Raw genomic sequence first — 19,599 nt, forward strand, 5'->3', positions numbered from 1 at the left:
TAGTCCTAGGAGGCTTGGAGGGAGAAGTGGGGCTTGAGCAGAAAGTTGAAGAATGGGTGGGGTAACTGGTGGGGTAGGGAACAGAGGATATTGCATGTGGAGGTGACGACACCTGAGGGAAATGCAAGGAGGGCTGCTCAACTGAAGTCAAGGGTGCCCAGTGGAAGTGGGAGGAACGTGAGTAGAGAGAATTGGGTTGCAAGGTACCATATTAAGAAGGACCTCAGAAGTCAGGCAAAGGCATGGACCATGGATGCTGTCAGAAGCAGAGGCTCATTACTGCACCCAGGACATCAGGAGGAGACTGGAGACTAGAGTTGAGGCCAGAACAGAGTCAAGGCCAGCTCTGTATCTGATTAACATTAGTTGTGTGGCCTGGGACAAGTTGTTTGACATCTGTTGTCACTGGTTTTCCTGTATGTAAGATGAACCACATCAGTGTTGGACTCATATATGAAGCTTATTAAAAAGAAAGCTGATTGGGAACCCAGAGCTCCAGCCTTCTGAGGATGGGGATTTTGAGTTCTACAGAGGGTTTTGATGCATGCTAACATCAAGAAGCGCTGTGCTGAGAGATCCAGGGATTGGCTGAAAAGAAGGTGCTGAGCCCATCGAGCTGATGAGTGAGATGAAATCAGGGCCCAGGGAGGCTTTGTCTGGCCTTGTCATGCAGGTCAGATTAGAGCAAGAAACAACCAGGGTCTGATTTCTGACGTGCCCCCTCCCCCCATCCAAGCCAGGTTAATCTACTTACTTTTTTTTCCGTGTGGCTTCACCTGATCTGTCTCAAAGATCATAATTTGGGGCCACTCTGAGGTGTGTTCTTGTGTAAAACATGTTTTTTGTCTGTGTGAGAGAGAAGTTAGTTTGACTTGCAGATCACACTGTCATCTCCACTTGCCTCCAGTGCTGTCTTGGTTTCTGGTCCTAGATGTCCAGGTTGCAGTAAATATGGAAACACAACCTCAAGCAATGATTGGCAGAAGATGAACCACATCCCAGGTTTAGGCCTAAATTTCGAGTTGATTCTCTCCCTCATTCTTCTTCCACGGATGCCTTCGTTCTCAGCATTCTTCATCTTACAGGCAACTGTGTTTGTGTCCTTGACTGGAATGTGTTCCAGCGTGTTGTCAGAGAGAGATTTCTGTCTCCCATGCATGAATGCTAAAATAGCAAGAATCAAAATTACATCTGATAGCTGCACAGTCCCTAAAGGGCAGGAAGAAAGACTTTGCTTAAGGCAGAATGCACTAATCCATTGTACTAGCAGGTTGCCAGAGCTGTCCTAGTCACTGTTTACTTTTGTCAGAAGCGGGAATAAGGTAAAACACACGGGAGAAGTTTCCAGCATAGAGAAATTAGTGCTAAATTAAGATGCAAACAACATGTTCTGAGGCTGGAAAACAATTTAGGGAAATGAAGCAATAGGTAAATATTGTTTGTTACATTGATAAATAGGATTTGGCAGCCATCCAAAGTTTGCATTTAATTTGAAGCCAAAAAATACCTTTGGATTTGACAGAGTAATTTCATGTGTGTTAGTGGACATATCCTCCCAGGCGGGCAGCTGGTGATGCATGTGGGTGGAGAGATTTTGAGGAATATCAGTGTGTTGATGTAGTGACCCCCTCAGGAAACCAATGTGTGTGGTGTATGTGTAGTCTATCAACCTTTATATTTAAAAAGGAATATGACAGGAGTTCTGAAATAAAAAGGAATTTGAAATTTTTATTCTGAGCTATTTTTTTCATGATCTTTTCCATATGCCCATAAGTCAAATCATGCTAATGGTGAGGAGGGGATGAGAGTAGATATATTATTGCAAATCAAACTAAGTCAGCATTTTCTTATTGATTGATTGATTGATTGATTGATTGGCTGCATTGGGTCTTCCGTAGCTGTGCGCTGGCTTTCTCTAGTTGCAGCAAGCGGGGGCTACTCTTCGTTGCGGTGTGAGGGCTTTTCATTGCAGTGGCTTCTCTTGTTGTGGAGCACAGGCTCTAGGCACGCAGGCTCAGTAGTTGTGGCGCACGGGCTTAGTTGCTCAGCGGCATATGGGATCTTCCCAGACCAGGGCTCGAACCCGTGTCCCCTGCATTGGCAGGCAGATTCTTAACCACTGCGCCACCAGGGAAGCCCCTAAGTCGGCATTTTCAATCAACATTTTTTTCCAGGACCTACTGTGTGTGGGGCAAGGTGCTAGGTTTTCTGGAAGAAATGGGAAAAAGTTAAGATGTGGTCCGGTCTTCAAGAACCTTGTGTTTTGGTTTTCTAGATCACTTTTCTATCTAGCCAGGCATAGGTTGGTTTTTAGAAGTCTGCAGTGAGGACTCACAGAGTGGGTGGGTCGTGGCCAGAGCTGGGTATGTAATGATAATAACCCTGCCTGTGCTCAGCCGGGCTATCCCCACTCCAGTCCCGTGCCTGACGTGTAGACCTTTATAAGAAATCCAGCCAGAGCAGCACCTGAGTTTGTCTCTCCATCAGAAAATATGTGAAATGGACACTACTATTCTTAAGATTCCTCCCTGTTCTAGAATATATGTAGCCTAAGGGGTTGATGGATCTGCTGCCCTCATTGGAGCACTGAATGTGAGAGCCAGGAAAGGCCAGACCAGACCACGGCCCTTACCGCTAGAATTTATGCCTCCTATGTTTAAGTCAGATGCTGACACACCTGGAAAAATCTTAATCCATGGCAAAAATCTGACTTAAGAAAGACTGGAGACTTTTTAAAGTAACAATAGCAACAGTTAATATTTATTCAGACCATATTATTTGCCAGGCTCAGTCCTATGTCATTTGCATTAATTAGCTATTTTCAGTCCACAGAACAATGCTATGAAGTGTTTGTATTATCCTGTTTTTCCAAGAGACAGCTGAGGCACAGAGAGGTTAAGAAGTGTGCCCAAGTTTGCACAGCTAGTAAGTGGCACAGCCAGCCTTGGAGCCAGCTGGTTTGACCTCAGAGCTCACATCCTACTGGATTCACCCTCACATCCATTCTATCCAAGAACAGGAGAAAAAATTTTTTTGTTGCTTTCCATCAAAACACTGCTGTTTCCCACCCACTCCCCTCTCCCCTTCCTCTCTCTCTCACCTTTTCCTAACTCCACTTCATTCCTCGTAATATAATCTATAGCATCTGAAGTGGGAGGACACTGGAGGCTATTTAACTCTCCATAATTCTGACTATCTTTCTTTTTGCGGATTTGTAATAATGATACAGGAATGTTATAGGAAGGGTTCCAAATAGGAAAGCAGCTATGTAAACTGTGAAACACACACCACAGTTCTATTGCAACTAAAATCATACTTTTCATCATGATATTAAGCAAAACTAGAAAAAATCTACCAGCCCTATCTCAAGGAAAGGCCACCTATTACAAAGCTCTGGGTGAAGTGATAGGGACTTGAAATGAAGGGATTTGTAGAAAGAGATCAGGAGGAGGTCATAAGACTCAAGGACGTATTTTTCCTGGAGTGAAAACCGCCAGTTTGTAATCTCCACTTCTCATCATTTGATCCTTCCTACCTCCAGCTAGATTTCCTTAGTATTTCTCAGAAAACTTCCCAGCATTCAAGCATTTGAAGAAGAATTAGGATTCCAGCAATCAGTGCCACTGACTATAATGTAAAAGCGATGCAAAGCTCAGTCCGCCATAAAATAAAATTTCAGAGTAAGTGTGAACCCATAGTGTGTTGATTAGAGGATGGAGTTGTTATCAGGTACAAATTTCAATTACATTAAAGGCCTTCTCTAATTAGGAAACTGAAGATCATCGGCCAAGAACCATATACCACATGTGATGGCTCCTGGAAGGAATACTGATGAATGTTTTTTCTGAATGCATTCTAAAAGTACTGATGTGCTATAATTACAAAAAGATATTGGCAAAAATGTTGGGAAATTCTCGTAAACTCGACTTAATGGGCAAGCCGATAGATATTTCTGGTTTTATCTTTCAGAACTGGTGTCTTTGTTTAATATTTTGGTTTTTAATTCAAAGCAACTTGATAAACACTGCATTCCTGAAACTTTAATTCAAGTAATACTTACTGACTATCTACTGTATGCCCAGCTAGGAGCCCTGGAAGAAACAATATTAGTGTATGACAAGATTTCCTACCTTCGAAGAGTTTATTGTCTTTGGACCCTTAATGCACTGAACAACAGGAAATAATAGAATTGAACTCAGGACAATTTTATTATTCGTACAGGATGATATTTTAAATTTACAAAGGACTTTTCATGTACTATCACCTTTGGTTCTTTTAATAACACCATGAGATAATTTATTACTATTATTTTACGAAAGCAGAAGTGGAGCATTTGGACATTGAGTGGTGTCAAGGCCCTGTGGTAGAAGCCCTGGTGTCTGCCTCCCAACTAGGTTTTCCTACCATGGCATACCCCCTTTCTGGTCACAGTTTTCTCTGGCTGAGGTGGATACAGCCAGTACCACACTGTGACTGATGTGTGGTTGGAGTTCATGATTGAGGCCACTTACCTTCTTGAGAGCATGGAGCAGGCCGTGGTTGGGAATTATGGTTTGGGAGACCTCCCTTGGAGAATATGCTGGAAACACAGCCAGGTTTCATTCTTAAAAACTGGTGGCTAATTAGGTTGAAAGTGCCTGTTGTGGGCTGAATCATATCCTGTCGAAATCCTAACCCTGCCAGCAACCTGATCTGGACTTCTAGCCAGAACTGTGTGAAAATAGGCCACCCAGTCTGCGGTACTTTGTTATGGCAGCCCTTGCAAACTAATACAGTACCTAAATTATTTTAAACTGGTTAGTTAATGTTTACCCTGTGTGTTGCTTAGATTTTTGGCATGAGATGGAACTGAACTCAGATGGCTCAAATAGGGGCTTTATTGAAAGGGCTACTTACAGAGATGTGGGCAGGGCCAAAGAAGCCAGAGGCTAGCAGCACTGGGGAGCTCTTGCTATGTCTAGGGATAAGGGGGGGGGGAGGGGAGGAAATAGGCTTCCAGAGCCCAGTGAGAACTGAAGCTGTGGGCAAAGGACCGTCCAGTGGGAGCTGCAATTATGGGAGACACGGCTGCTGTCATAGAAGGGTTGCAGAAACAGGGAGAGAGTGATGAATAAACATTCCCAGCATCTCTCAAGCACCGTTTGAAGTCTTGTTGGAGCATTCCCATTGGCCCATTCCAACAGGAAGCCAGAAAACAAGGGAGTATAGATGATGCTGCCTGCAGAGGTCAGTACCCCGAGATACTAGAAGGGCCCAGAGGGTGAAGAATAAATGGTGGGTTGGAACAGAGAATAACTTTGCAAAAGAAAATAATCAGCATTATATCTGTTCAACAGAGTGAAGAAACACAGGGGCTGAAGTTATTATTTCTCCAAGATCAGCAAAGTCAATACCGACTGAAAATGACACTCTCTGCTTTTTGGTCATTTGTGATTTTCCTGTACAGTCGGCCTTGCACATCCAGAATTTGTGGATGCAGAAGGGCCGACTGTACTACTTCATTTTATATAAGGGACTTGAGCATCCTTGGGTTTTGCTATCTGCCGGGGTCCTGGAACGAATCTACTGTGGATACCAAGGGACGACTGAGTTTTGTTTACTGGAGAAAGGGCTTACCATGAGAAGACACTTTTCATCTTTCAGGGTTGAAAGAGAAATCAGATCTTCTGAATGTCTCAATTTAGAGTTGAGGAAGTTGCGGCAGGGAAAGGTGAAGCAGCTTCCCCAGGGCTCCCCAGCAGGTCTGTGGGAAAGCCGAGGGTGGGTCTAGAAACCACTGATCATTGATCACTGCGTGGACCTCATTAATCACTACATTTCCCTCTAAACTTCCAGGCAGGATGTTGAATTTTAGTAGAATGTTTCAAATATAAAGTCTTCTTTAAAAAAGTTCATTGAGAAACTTCTCTAGGAATTTATTGAAAAAGCAAAGGAGGAAAAAGGGGAACCAAGGTTTGTTAAATTTTAGTTTTAGACATGGATAAAAAAAGGCTGTGTGCTCCAAAAGCAGCCAGATGGCCTGCATTCCATTCAGTTTGTGGCCAATCTAGAAGCCGATCTGGGGGAGGATCCAGGAGGCAAACCCTAACCCCGGGAGCCAGATCCCTGGCAAAGCTCAAGCAGCCTTGCCTGCATCCTTGGTTTATCCTTCCTGTTTCCACACTTATCAAATATTTATTGTCAACAACGGGCAGTTCTGTTTGCACACAGTGTGATGGGGTAATGAGATAGTTAGGTTTCCTCCTGTTATTGATGGGGAGTGCTGATGGCATGAATAATTTCCTCTTTTCATAAATGGGAATTTAATTATTGATGTCTTGTTAAGGCAGCGACAAAGGTGTTACCAATACACACTGCAGTTGGAAGCCTTGACAGGCATGAGGATCCTAGGGTTCGTGGGGGGTCTTGAAGTAAACTTGATTAATTGTTTAGAAGAGAGAGCAAGTATCTTTATCCATATCTATCAATCTTTCTACATATACATATATATAAATATATGTAAATATATATATTCTATATATGCTCTTTGAAGAAATTTTTATCTAAAACACAGCAGGGAAAACGAACCTCCAAAACCTTATCCTAACAAAGTGCAAGCAAATCAAATCAGTGAGAAACTAGTCCTCTCACACTTGCAAAGAACGTTAATTGAATTCTTAGCCTCACTGGTGGAATGTTTATTCATAAAAGCAAGGGTTTTTGTGGACTGACAACTCACATTAGCTCTTAAGAGAAGATAAAAAGAACATGAGGTCTCGAATGTAGTGTGCTAATTTTATGACTTTCTTTGAAGGGATTCAAGGCTGTCTGAGTATCTGCCTCCACCCCACACCAAAAAGAAAAGAAAGGCGAAACACTGCAACATATTTCTCAGGGAAGAGAAGTTTTCATTTCTGCCTTTTATTTTTTTTTTCCTCAAAATCGGATTAATGTTTCTGTTTCATTCTTTTTAGCTTCTTGGGGAAATTGAGTGAGGAGTTGGAGCTGGTGTCTCTTCCTATGGTAGAGAGAGAGAGATGAGGTGGATTTCAGAGGAAGCAAATCTCAGAGTCAGGGAATCCTGTGCCGATGTGGGGAGTAAGAGAATCCTGCGATTCAGATAGGTAGGAATGTGGAAACGCCGGCATCTCAGATGTAATGTGCCCATGAATCACCTGGGATTTTGCTAAAGTGCAAATTTTCGTACCAAAGGTCTGGTGTGGGATCTGAGACTCTGCATTTCTGACACGCTCCCAGGTGAAGCCAGCACTGCTGGTCTATGGACCACACTTTGAGTAGCAAGGATTATTGGACCAGACAGCAGATTTTAGAGATACTGAATATTTAAGATAGGTTAACAGTAGCTATGCTTTTATAATTTTTTTAACATCTTTATTGGAATATAATTGCTTTACAATGGTGTGTTAGTTTCTGCTTTATAACAAAGTGAATCAGCTATATATATACATATATCCCCATAGCTCTTCCCTCTTGCGTCTCCCTCCCTCCCACCCTCCCTAGCTTTTATAATTTTTGATCCTTTACACTTTTTTTTGTTATTAAAATGAGTACATTTTTACCACTGCCTGAAACAGCTTTTTTGCTGCAAAAACTTCATTTCTTTTTAATTTTTCTGAGTTTTCTGATGATACTGGGTATTGATTTAAAGTAGTTGGGACAGGTGGGCCTCAGATAATTAAAACAACTTTTTAAGATTGGAAGCCACCTTAGAAAGAGTCGCCAGCTCAGTTGTGGGCAAGGGTGTTAAGTGCCCTCCCAGCCTCCTTGGGGTATGAGGTTAGAGCACCCTCCCCAGTTTGACTCCTTCATCTGAAGCCTCCTCCTGCTCCCCTTAACTCTTCAGCCAACCTATTAACCGTCACAGTTTCAGGAAAAATGTATTTTTTTCTCCAAGTGATGGTCCATCTCATCTTCCTCAGTGTTGTCCGTTCTCTAGAACAGACCCTATTAGCTGTGGCCAACAAGCTCTTCTTGTGTCCCCCAACTTTGTTTCTTCTTCTTCCAGTATTAAATATATCCCCTTAAATTGCTAAGTGCTTCTTCTATAAGGCAGCTGGGTCAGTTATTCCAGTAAATGAGAAGAAATAATGAAAGCTGAGAGAAGGAAAAAAATCTCAATATTGGCTATTCTCGTAGTGTCAAGATTGAAAACTGCTGGCTATTGAACTGGGCACGGTGTACGTATGTAAATGATGAATAAACCATACAGAGAAACCAATGCCACCAACTCCCACCTAATTGTTCCCTGCACCGTGCACAGCCCAGGAGGATGACAAAACTTTCTGAATAGGTCAGCTGTCCCTCTACCGAGCTCCCCTGGGCTCCCCTGAAATAAAACAGAATGAAAAAAAATGTAAGGATGCTTTGGAGGAGCCCTAATAGAAAGCTCATTCTCACTTCCTCTCTGATACTGTAATGCAGGTCTGAATTGGCAAAGGATGGGCCACAGTTACCTTCCTCCTGGGTGCAGTCGATAGTCCTGACACCTTCTAGAAGGTTCACAGGGACTGGGAGGTGAATGATCTTCCTGATCACGGGCTGAGAGATCAATAATTATTTAGGAAAAAAACAGAGGGAGCGAGAGATGGGAATGTTAGAGAGGGAGGAAGGGATCTCAGACCAATTATTTTTCTACAAAATACTTTATGTGACAACGGCGGCAGCCCCCAAAGGGCAACATGCAACAACAGAGCCTAATTAGAATGATGTCAGTGTAATCATTAACTCGCATCTAACACCTACGAGAGTATTTCTGTTTAAACTAAAACATGACCTGCATGGTGGAGAGGCCTTGTAAACTGTCTTTGAAATAAAATATGTGACAGGAAAGGTCAGAGCTGCTCTCATTTGAATTTCAAGTAGGGAGCTGGCTCTGCGGTGGCCAGTGTAGCAAGCCTGGCGACTTCCCTTTCCCAGGCCTTCCTGCCAGGAGTAGCAGTTGGAGAAATCCTCTAGGACTAATTACTGGGATTGCAAAACAAGGATTTTTCTTCTCTGGCTTCTGCCCACTTTCCCTTCCCCTCTCCCAACCAGGGCAGGAAGAAAGGGTCTCTAATGATGTTTAGAGAAAGAGGTGATTTCCTTTGTTGTTGCTATGAGACTGAAGGTCACCCCTGAGTGGCCTGATCTGCCTGTTCCAGACACCTGCAGGCTGGCCCCTGGGCCAGGCCTAGCCTAGTCTGGCCTTCCGAGCATGTCCTCCTGCCAGCCAAGGAGAGGAGGGCTTGCTAATAAAGTCTCTTCCCAGCAAGAGTGATGCCAAGGCATTGCCTTCCGCTGGGCTGCGTAAAAATAGCTATCAAATCAGCAAGATGAAACTTGATTTGCAGGTCTCTGGTGAAATTTAAGAAGGCTAACTGTAAAACGTTCAGGGAAAAGGAAGCATGAAAACATTTTTAAGGAAAGCATTTAAAAAGTCAGAGAGAGACATAATAATAAAAAAAAGTTGGCAGGGAAGGTTTTATTTATTCATTTTGAAACATTGCAAAGAGCTCTGTTAGCAGCGTTTATCTGCCTTTTTTTTTTTTTTTTTTTAAAGGCAGCACCGAAAGCAAGCGAGTTGATTTCATTTCCTTTTTCCTTCTGTGATTTTTAAAAGCATTATATATACTGAGATCTTTTCTGCACTCCTGGGAATTGATAAAGCTGTAACATTTAGTCCATAAGCCTTACTTGTTGAAACCTTCCTTCCTCTTCTCCTTCTCCAGTCCCTGCTCTCCGCTTCCTCACTAGCCTTTAATGCAGGGTCTCTCTTTGTCATGTATTCTAATTGGTCCTTTCCCCTCAGCTTCTTTGTAATATTTCCTTCATCTTTAAAATTTTGTTTTTCAAGTCTTTGTCTTCTCTTTAATACAAAGAACTGAAAAGGATGAGGAAATCCAGAATGTACTTGACAACAGTGAAAGAAAACAGGCTTGGGAAAACCACAGACACACAGCATAGAGTCAGCTGTTCTCCTTACCATTCAGCATTGTTTAAGTCAGGACGGTTATTGGGGTTGTTACCATTACAGAGAAATTAACCACTGGACCCTTGTGATGGCAAGACAGATTTTATGCAGGACTATTGCGATAGGAGAGAGAGAGAGAGAGAGAGAGAGAGAGAGAGAGAGAGACTGAACTTAACTTCAAATACAAAGACAGAGGGAGATTTATAGGCAGATCGAGGGGGTCGGTAGATGGAAAATAAGAAGAGTTGCCAAAGGTAGGGAGTTTCTTGCTAAACTGGACTAAGGACTCTTGCTAAAGGCAGGTCAAAGATTTAGATATCAAGGGCGGGGGATGAGGAATTTGGTTTGATGAGGGTGGGGGATTCTCCCTAAACTGATGTGGCAGGATTCTTGCTAAAAGCAGCCCAAGGTCGTGACCTCATCCAGAGGGCTCAGAGGAGCCTAAGTTAAGTTCGGTTAAGGAGGGAGTCTTAGTACAGTTGACCCTTGAACAATATGGGTTTAAACTGCATGAGTCCACTTATATGTGGACTTTTTTCACTAAATACCTACTATACTACTACACTATCCGTGGTTGGTTGAATCCGAGGATGTGAAACCTTGGCTACGGAGGGCTGACGATAAAGTTATACATGGCTTTTCAACTACACAGAAGGGGTGGGTTGGCGTCCCTAACCCCTGCATTGTTGAATAGTCAACTGTACTTCTCCAGCCAAGGTGTGCTCAACCCACCAACTTTGACCCAATAGTGGAAAAAATTATATCGAAATGGACAGATTTGCACTACAGAGACCTATGTATTATAATTCCATAGGCAGATCTTAATTCCTGAAGCAGACTTATGCTGCTGCTGCTAACCCTGGGAAAAAGTGATTCCAGAACATCTGATTCACTGTAGGTTTAACTACCTCAACCGTCCTTGATTTCTATCCACATGGGACTAGATAGCTCTCTGCCATTGGAGTTGGAAAATAAAGTTCAAATTCTGACTTTGCAAACCTCTGTGATCTTCACTCTAACCCACCTATTGGCTGGGCTGACTCTGACAGGGTCCAAGTTGGAAAACACTGTTTTCCTGTTTTTCTCACACCACGTTTCATCAAGTTATGTGGCACCCCACGATCCTAAAGCTTTTCAATGCCTTTCAATTGTCAGAACTCATTTTGACAATTAAAGCTCATTTTCATGCATTTAAACATTCCAGGCCAGTTCCTTTTAAAATCTGAAGCTCATGTGTAACCAGATGCTTTTCTCTTCTCCCTCATTCCTACTAGCCCCCAGCTCAGTCCAGACCTGCAATGGGGAAGTGGGTGTGGTTTCCTATATCCCCCTGCTTGCTTTGTTCCTTATCCCTTCCTGCCATGTGGAGCCTCCAGAGATGGGGTAGGGGGGAACAAGGTAGAAAAAAGAGACCAAAGTCTCTACCTGGCTGGTACTATTTGCAGTTTTCCCTTGGCTGCCATGGCACCTATCATGTCCTCCACGCCATCTGAGGCAAGCTCCAGACACCAGGGAACAAATGGCCAGGCCTCCCTAGCATTCTTGAACTGGACCCCACTGGTGTGGCTGCACCAGGATGGGCTGATGAGTCTCTCTGGCTCGGCCAAGGACTGGACCCTCCAGCTCCCCATCCTGCAGACCTCCCGCTTGGGCTGACGACTCTCTGACCTGTTCTGCTTCTCAACCAGCTTCCAGCTCTGGTACACAAGCTGAAAGGTATGGTGGGCTCCACCACTGAGCACGAGCTACGGGAATGGGCCCAGCCGCTCCTCTTGAGGATGTGGGGTTGGCCGCAGCCTATTGTCATTAGCTTTAGCTGCCCTTCTGAGAAAATAAGGAAAGCATAAAATAATCTCACCACAGAGACAGACCAAGTAATCTCTCTGAATCTGTTTTGTTTGTTTGTTTGTTTTTTGTATTTTTTTCGTCTGACAAAGGAGAGGAAATAAGCCTCTCTTGTTAGGGTTGTTACAAGGATGAAGTGAGGTGATCTGTATGGAGGTGAGAGTCATGTTCAGTGTCTTTTTCGTCTTCCCTCCCTTTCTTCTTTGCCCCCTCTCTTGTTTAGTTTTCCCCACTGTTCTTCCTCTTCCCCTAGATTGATAGGCTGGGGAAGGACATGATAGAAGTATTGGGGTCTCAACTCAGAATTTCTTAAAAAAGCCCATTTCATGGATGGAAGGAGTGGAAGCTGCATAGGAAGATTCGGGACTGGGACCTTTCCAGGGCCCCTCAGGTGTGAGAGTGACGTACAGAGGAAGGCAAGACTTAGTAGAAATCTACCGAGGGCTTGCCCTGCGTCCCCAGCTTTGTGTGTGTGGTGCAAATGAATTCCCAGACGAACAGGGAAATAGTGCCTGTCCACGCCCCGCCCCCCCCAACCAGGCAGGCAGGTGCCCCTAAATGCCTGCTGCCTTAGCCCGTTGTTCCTGAACAAGCTCCCGATTCATAGCTTGCAGGGGGCTGGGGGGAGGCACCTCAGTGAGTGGAGGCTGCGAATCCCTTCGATGCTGGGTCCCCGCCTGCCTGTGGTGCTCCTGATGATGGATGGTAGTTGGGATGTAATATTTGCTGTGATGGGTCACAGAGGAGTATGAAAATTCATAAGGCAGCGTTAGGTTGTATTTCACAGGACTGTGTGTGTGTTTTCTTTTTGTAGCCCCATTAGCACTCTCATGGATTACATAGAGTTAGGTCATTTTGACAATGTGCCGTTTTCTGTCTGCTCCATTCTTCAATGCATGCATCAGAGGGAGATAGCTACTTGCCGTTTGATGCACAGCTGGTTGGCCAACACCCCTCTTCTTGCCCTGGAATCTTTCCCTCTCACTTTTCTGGATGCAGCCTCAGCTGCCTGAGGGAGTGTGTGTGTGTGTGTGTGTGTGTGTGTGTGTGTGTGTGTGTTTCTGTGTGTCTGTGTGTGTGTTTGGCTTGAGGGCTCTGCCATCTCCCATTACTGCCCTTGCCACTCTGGGAAGTTCTCAGACTCCCAGGACGCTGGATGCAGCTGCCGTGGAGTGGTGCTATTCCCTGAACCTTTCAGAATAGGTAAGAGGGCAGGGGCAGGGTGCAGATAATTTTGGAGAGTTTGTTTAAGAGAGCAGGCTATCAATGGATTATGGAAACATGCAAAGTTTTAATCCTGTCAAAGGTGAATGACACCAAATACTTATAAGCAGCACCCCTATTGTACTATATTATACTGGCCTGAGCATGTTCTGGTGGTGGCAGCTGGGGCTACTGCTACTCCTGCTTCTTCCTTTTCTTCTCCCCCCTACCTTCCTCTCTTCCTTCCCTTCCTCCTCCTCCTCTTTCTCCTTCCCCTTCCTCTTCTTTAATTCGAATGGGCTTCCTGGTATGGTGGGGAAAAGCCACAGAATAAGAAGATGTAGTTTGAGTTCCAGGTCTGTTCCATTTCATCAGATGATCATGGCTGAAAAACTCATTCTTTCCCAACAAAAAGTGAAGTGATTTGATAGGAAGGCCGCTGCCCCAGTACGAAAAGCCTCTGGTTGGAGCCAATGGGACAGGGCCTTCCCTGTTGGGAGAAGCCATGGGGGAGTTAAGATCCCTGGAGTTCTGGGCTCGTGTGTGTCAGCCACTGGTCCTAGGATTCATGCTTTTGGGGAACAGAATGATTTGACCTGGAAGTGCTTGTCACCAGCTTTATGGGAACCAGAGAAACTCCTCACTTCCAAATCCCCTATGACTTGTGGCTTGGCTGGACCTCCAAAAGCCCTTTCTTCATCTTCAGCTGCATCTTGCACCTGGCTAGCTCCTGGGACCAACTCCCTTGAATTTCCGGCAGGCCCAGTCGGAGTGATATAAAGGATCTAGTTAATTGGTGGGCACCTGGCAGAATTTCAGCGCTGCTTAGCTCCAACGAAGGGAGCTCGCTCAGGTGGCTGGGATGATAATTCGGCAATGTCTGAGGCCCACTTCGCCATAATACTGCAAGGAGGAAGGCGCCTGTGCTTGGCAACTCTCTTATTTTTATTCTTTACGATTTAGAACTTTCCACCCTTCCAACATAAGATACTGCCATTTACCCTGGCAGGTCACGGAGGGGTACTGGACCCGCTGATGGGTGAAGGGGCTCCTGCCGGGGACATCCCGTTGCTTCATGTGACAAGGGAAGCCAAATCACTTAAGACACCACTTTAAGTTCTTTTCCATTTTCTCAGCTCCCCTTGACTCCACACGGGGTTCTCTGTAGAAAGCAAAGGTGGAAAAAGCCCCTTGGCTTAAGTGGAAAACCAAGTTTGCTGATTCCTGCCAGGCCCGTGCCCAGCTGCGGGAGCATGCAGATGTCCTTATGCTGAAGGCAGCTTGCCAGAAACATTCCAGAGCTTGATGGGATGAAAAAGGAGGAAAAAAGCTTAAAATAGAGCTGTCCACATATACTATTAAATGACTACTTGGGTCATTAGGAGAGGGTTCATAGACATTGCTGCCCTCTTTGTAGCCATGAGTTCATTAAGAGCTAATAATGGTAATGGTAGGCACTGGTTACTGAGAGCCCACTCTTACCGAGGCATTACAGATGCATTGTCATTGAATTTTGGCAGATACCCTATGAGGCAGTTTTGTTTATTCCCATTTTATAGATGAGGAAACTGAGGGTTAGCAGCTAAGCTGCCAAGGTCCCACAGCACCTGTGGTAGGCAGAATAATGTCCCCTCTCGACCCGCCCACCCAAAGATGTCTGTGTCCTACACCCTAGAACCTGTGGATTTGTCAGGTAACATGGCAAAGGGGAATTAGGTTTGCAGATGGAAGGAAGGTTTCTAATAGGCTGACCTCAGGAGGGGGAGATTATCCTGGATTATCTGGGTGAACCCAGTGTACTCACAAGGGCCCTTAAAAGGGGGCGAGGGAGGCAGAAGAAGAATCAGGGTCAAAGTGATGTGATATGAAAAAGACACCACTGGCATTGCTGGCTTTATTGATGAAAGGGGGCCATGGATCAAGGAATGTGGGGGACCCTAAGCAGCTGGAAAAGGCAAGGAAATGGATTCTTTCCTAGAGCCTCCAGAGGGAACGCAGCTCTGCTGAGACTTGATTTTAGCCCCCTGAGACCTGCGTCAGACTCTACACCCACAGGGCTGTAAGCTAGTACATTTGTGTTGTTTTAAGCTTTTAAATTTGTGTTAATTTGTTACAGCAGCAGCAGGAAACTTAATACAGCCCCTAAGGGGCAGAGCCATGACTAAAAACAGAATCCAAGGTTTATCCTCTTTGCACTATGCAAAATAACCTCAAATTGCTTGATATATCAAAACAGAGCGAGAAAAACCCTACCCGACTTCCTAAGCTATTTTCTCTCCCCACTTTTTCCTCCTTTTCTCTTATGCTCAGTCCATGTGCTTCCTGCCTCCCTCTCTCTTTCCCTAAATTAACAGATTCTTGCTGTAAAAGAAATGGATTCTTCACTCCAAAGTAGGTCATTATAACAAAGGTTTTAAATCACTTGGTCCTCCCATTTGTGAAATATAGACTTCACTTTAATCTTCTGTGCATTACTAGCAGTAAAAAAAGGGCCCATAATTTGTGAAAAATGGGATTTTTTCCCCCCACCATCAATCATCCAAGCAGAGATGTAAGTTTTTCACTCCTTTTTCACCCTCTGACTCACACCTGGAAGTCAGAAGGACCAGCGTTCAGTCACACAGACAGAATACCCTCATTCTGCTTATACTTCCAGGACCCAATTTAGAAACAGAATGAAATATTTGCTCCCAATAGCCAAGTTGGTAGGACTCCCTGTTTCTTCTCCTCCCATTATTTCTTTCACTCTCTAATGCTGTCTTTGAGCTCTTTGTATTTAAGTAACTCTTCTAATCTCTCAAAACTACTGAGTTTATTTTGAAAAACTCAAGCTAAGCTTGCTTTGTCAGAAAAGTGTTGGAATAGAATTTGTGTTCTGTTCCCTTTTGTCCCCAGATGCGTCAAAGATTGCCTGGGATTGCTTCTACACTTTAGAAGATCACCTGAATAAACATGGTAGATCTACTGTAATCCAGGACATGTATTGAATGGGACAGTTATAAAGATGAATAAGATACTACTGTTAAACTCTGAGTTCTAAGTCAAGTGGCTACAAAATAGGGGCCCTTTGCAATGATCACACTGTACTGTAACATCTTTCCTTATCTCTCTTCCTCTCTAGATAGGGTGTCATCTTTGGGCATGCAGGGACCATGTCTTATGTTTTCCATGAATTCCTAGCTCCCAGCACAGGGTACTTGACATAAAACTTCATATAAACTTCGGAATCTGTCAGGCCTGGGTTCAAATCCTGGTTCTGCTGCTTGCCCTTTGTTTAATTACTTAGTCTTTCTGATCTGTATTTGTCTCATCTATAAATTGGGGATGTGGAAATCTACAGTGCTATGAGGATTAAATGAGATGATAAATTTAAAGCACCTAGCAAAGTCTTAGCATTGCACATAATGGGAACACAATTTAAAAATGTAGTGTTTAAAAATGTGCAGCCACATTTCCCAGGTTTGCCTTCTAGCTTCCTCCTTTAGTAGGAAAATTAATGTCTCTATTCCTCAGTTTCCTCTTCTGTAAAATGGGTATAGTAATAGCATTTGCTTCAGAAGGAGAAGTGCCCAGATCAGGGACTTGCATACAGTAAGTATGCACTACATGTTATTTATTAGCAGCAATAAATAATAACATCTTATACCCTTCTTCTGATATCCATCCCATTTTATTTTATTTGCTCCCCTTTTTGGTCCTTACATGGAAGGGAAAAGTGAGTTGATTCTAAGGATTATTCCAGAATCCTTCCCTGCTCTCTAAAATGTTATAATTTTTGTGAGCAAAGATCCATAGCCAGTTCCCCATCCTCATATTGCCTTGGGGTCCAAAGGGAGAGAGACTGTAATTTTGAAAAAAGGCAAGTTCCAGAGCTCATGGAAGTAAGACTTCCTATGGCAGAAAAAGTAATTTTTCCCCCCACTCAATGTTTGTAACAAATAGAACTGCTGTGGGCTTTGCACTTAAAACAACGACAACAACATCTTTGTTTGAAAAATTATGTATACATATGCTTAGTTTTCTAAATGACAGCATCACAATATGGTGTGTCAGAAATTACAGCCAGCTCTCAATTTGTATCCATTGCAAAGAAAAATTTTGCATAACCTAAAACTGTACTTGTGTTGGAAACCAGGATTGTCACATAGAATTTGAACTGTTCATTCTGTCCTTTTTATGTCCCAGATGAAGCTCCATATTTTTTGTGTGTGATGCTTTGAGCCGCAGCCTCTTTCATTAGGGGCCATATTTGTGTTGGTAAACTAACAACCTTCTCAGGTCTTCCCTGTCCTTTCATGTAAGAGCCAAAATGAGGGTAACATCTCCCGTTCCTGTCAAGTTCCTTTTCCCGTCAATATCACAGCATGTTGGAAGGTTTAAAACAAAGCTGTGTTTGAGTTATCCAATTACAAAAAGCATCTGAAAAATGTCTGAGCAGGTGAAAAACACCGCCTACCCCTTTACACGCTCTGCTAACTCTGAAACGTCTGGGTGCAATCTGAGCTGAGAACAAGCATGAAGAATCATAGAACAAGTGGTGATTGTTTTCAGCAGGTCAGAAGCACCTAGAGTCCCTGTACCCTTGACCAGCACCATGCCCTCCTACTCAGTACCCAGAGAACTAGTTTTTGGAAGCGATTTTCCACTTGACTCAGAGTTCCACATCTGAGAGCTCCCCACGTGGTTGCTTGAAGTTCTTCATGGAACATGAATGGAGGACAGTGAAGGCACTTCTTGAAAGGGAGTGAGGCGTAAATTTAGGTGGATGAAGTTCAGTGACTCAGCTTGTGGAGGCTTCTCTAAGGACCAAGGTTATGGCCATATGGCTTTTATACTTTTTTTTTTTGGTTACCTTTTTTTTTTTTTTAACATCTTTATTGGAATATAATTGCTTTACAATGGTGTGTTAGTTTCTGCTTTATAACAAAATGAATCAGCTATATATACACATATATCCCCATATCTCCTCCCTCTTGCATCTCCCTCCCATATATACAATGGAATATTACTCAGCCATAAAAAGAAACGAAATTGAGTTATTTGTAGTGAGGTGGATGGACCTAGAGTGTCATACAGAGTGAAGTAAGTCAGAAAGAGAAAACCAAGTACCGTATGCTAACACATATATATGGAATCTAAAAAAAAAAAATGGTTCTGAAAAACCTAGGGGCAGGACAGGAATAAAGACGCAGATGTAGAGAACGGACTTGAGGACACAGGGAGGGGGAAGGGGAAGCTGGGACGAAGTGAAAGAGTGGCATGGACATATATACACTCCCAAACGTAAAATAGATAGCTAGTGGGAAGCAGCCGCATAGCACAGGGAGATCAGCTCGGTGCTTTGTGACCACCTAGAGGGGTGGGATACGGAGGGTGGGAGGGAATGCCTTTTATACTTGAACAGACCTTTGCCATGGCACCTGAGCTCATGGCCTTAGAGCTTAGAGAGCGTTAGAGCGAGAAGGAACTTAACCACCAGTCTGGTCCTCACTTTACACATAAGGAAACCTGAGGACCACAGAGATGTCAAGGTCACTCCTGCTGCATTTAGTGTTTACAGTTGGCCTCTGGCAGGAGCTGAAGGTCCCTCTCTCTGACCCCTCCCACCCTGCTTTCCTCCTCTCCAGGGTGGGTCAGGGTCCAAGCAGTCACTTCATTTCCAGGGAGAAGAGGCAGTGATGACCAAGTACCGAGCCGTTGAAGTGTCCACAGCTCTAGGGGAGGGACTGCCTTGGCATTTTCCTTAGAAGTTTTCTCTGGTCTAGAAGCCTGGGGACATGAGAGGGCCTTACATCCGTCCTCTCCCTTCCCTTCTCCCCAAAACCTTCCAGAAATTGCTATCCATCCAGAAGAGACCGGATACAGTTGCTTATACCAATTCCCTTCTGTGCAATGGAAACCAGAGAACTCTTGTTTATCTGTGGCCTCTAAAAGTGTGTGGGTGTGCGTGTGTGCGTAGGGGGATGGGATTTGAGCCCCACCTCTCTCCAGCCAAGTCTGCACCAGAAGTTTAAGTTTTGGTTTTGGGGAAAAGGAGGCCCAGCTGCCTTTGATATAGTTTGGTTCTAGACCGCTTGTAGCTGGAGGCTGGGCCACAGGGGTCCTCTGTGGACTCCAGCCTAGTTCTCTAGAGTTCCACACTGGGGCCTGAGCCCCAGGTCAGACCCACCTCAGCCTCGGTGTCCTGCTAACTGCAGCCCAGACAGTAATACAGTGCTACCTTGCTTGGTCCTTTGTGTGTTTCCTTCTGTGACCTTGTGGGGAGGTGTGACTGATGGAGGGAGGGTGATAGTAGGATTCGATCAGGCAGCTCAGCGCCTTTGTTCTGTCTTCTAATTCTCCATCTCTGTTCATCTGCATCCCATTCTGGTAATACCTATACTAATCTTGACACTAAGTTTTTTTTGTTTTTAATTAATTAATTTATTTTTGGCTGCGTTGGGTCTTCGTTGCTGCGCGCGGGCTTTCTCTAGTTGCGGCGAGCGGGGGCTACTCTTCGCTGCGGTGCGCGGGCTTCTCATTATGGTCGCTTCTCTTGTTGCAGAGCATGGCCTCTAGGCGCACGGGCTTCAGTAGTTGTGGCTCACAGGCTCTAGAGTGCA

The sequence above is a fragment of the Balaenoptera borealis genome (genome assembly GCF_965194805.1).
Source record: "Balaenoptera borealis genome assembly, chromosome: 8".
NCBI lineage: Eukaryota > Metazoa > Chordata > Mammalia > Artiodactyla > Balaenopteridae > Balaenoptera > Balaenoptera borealis.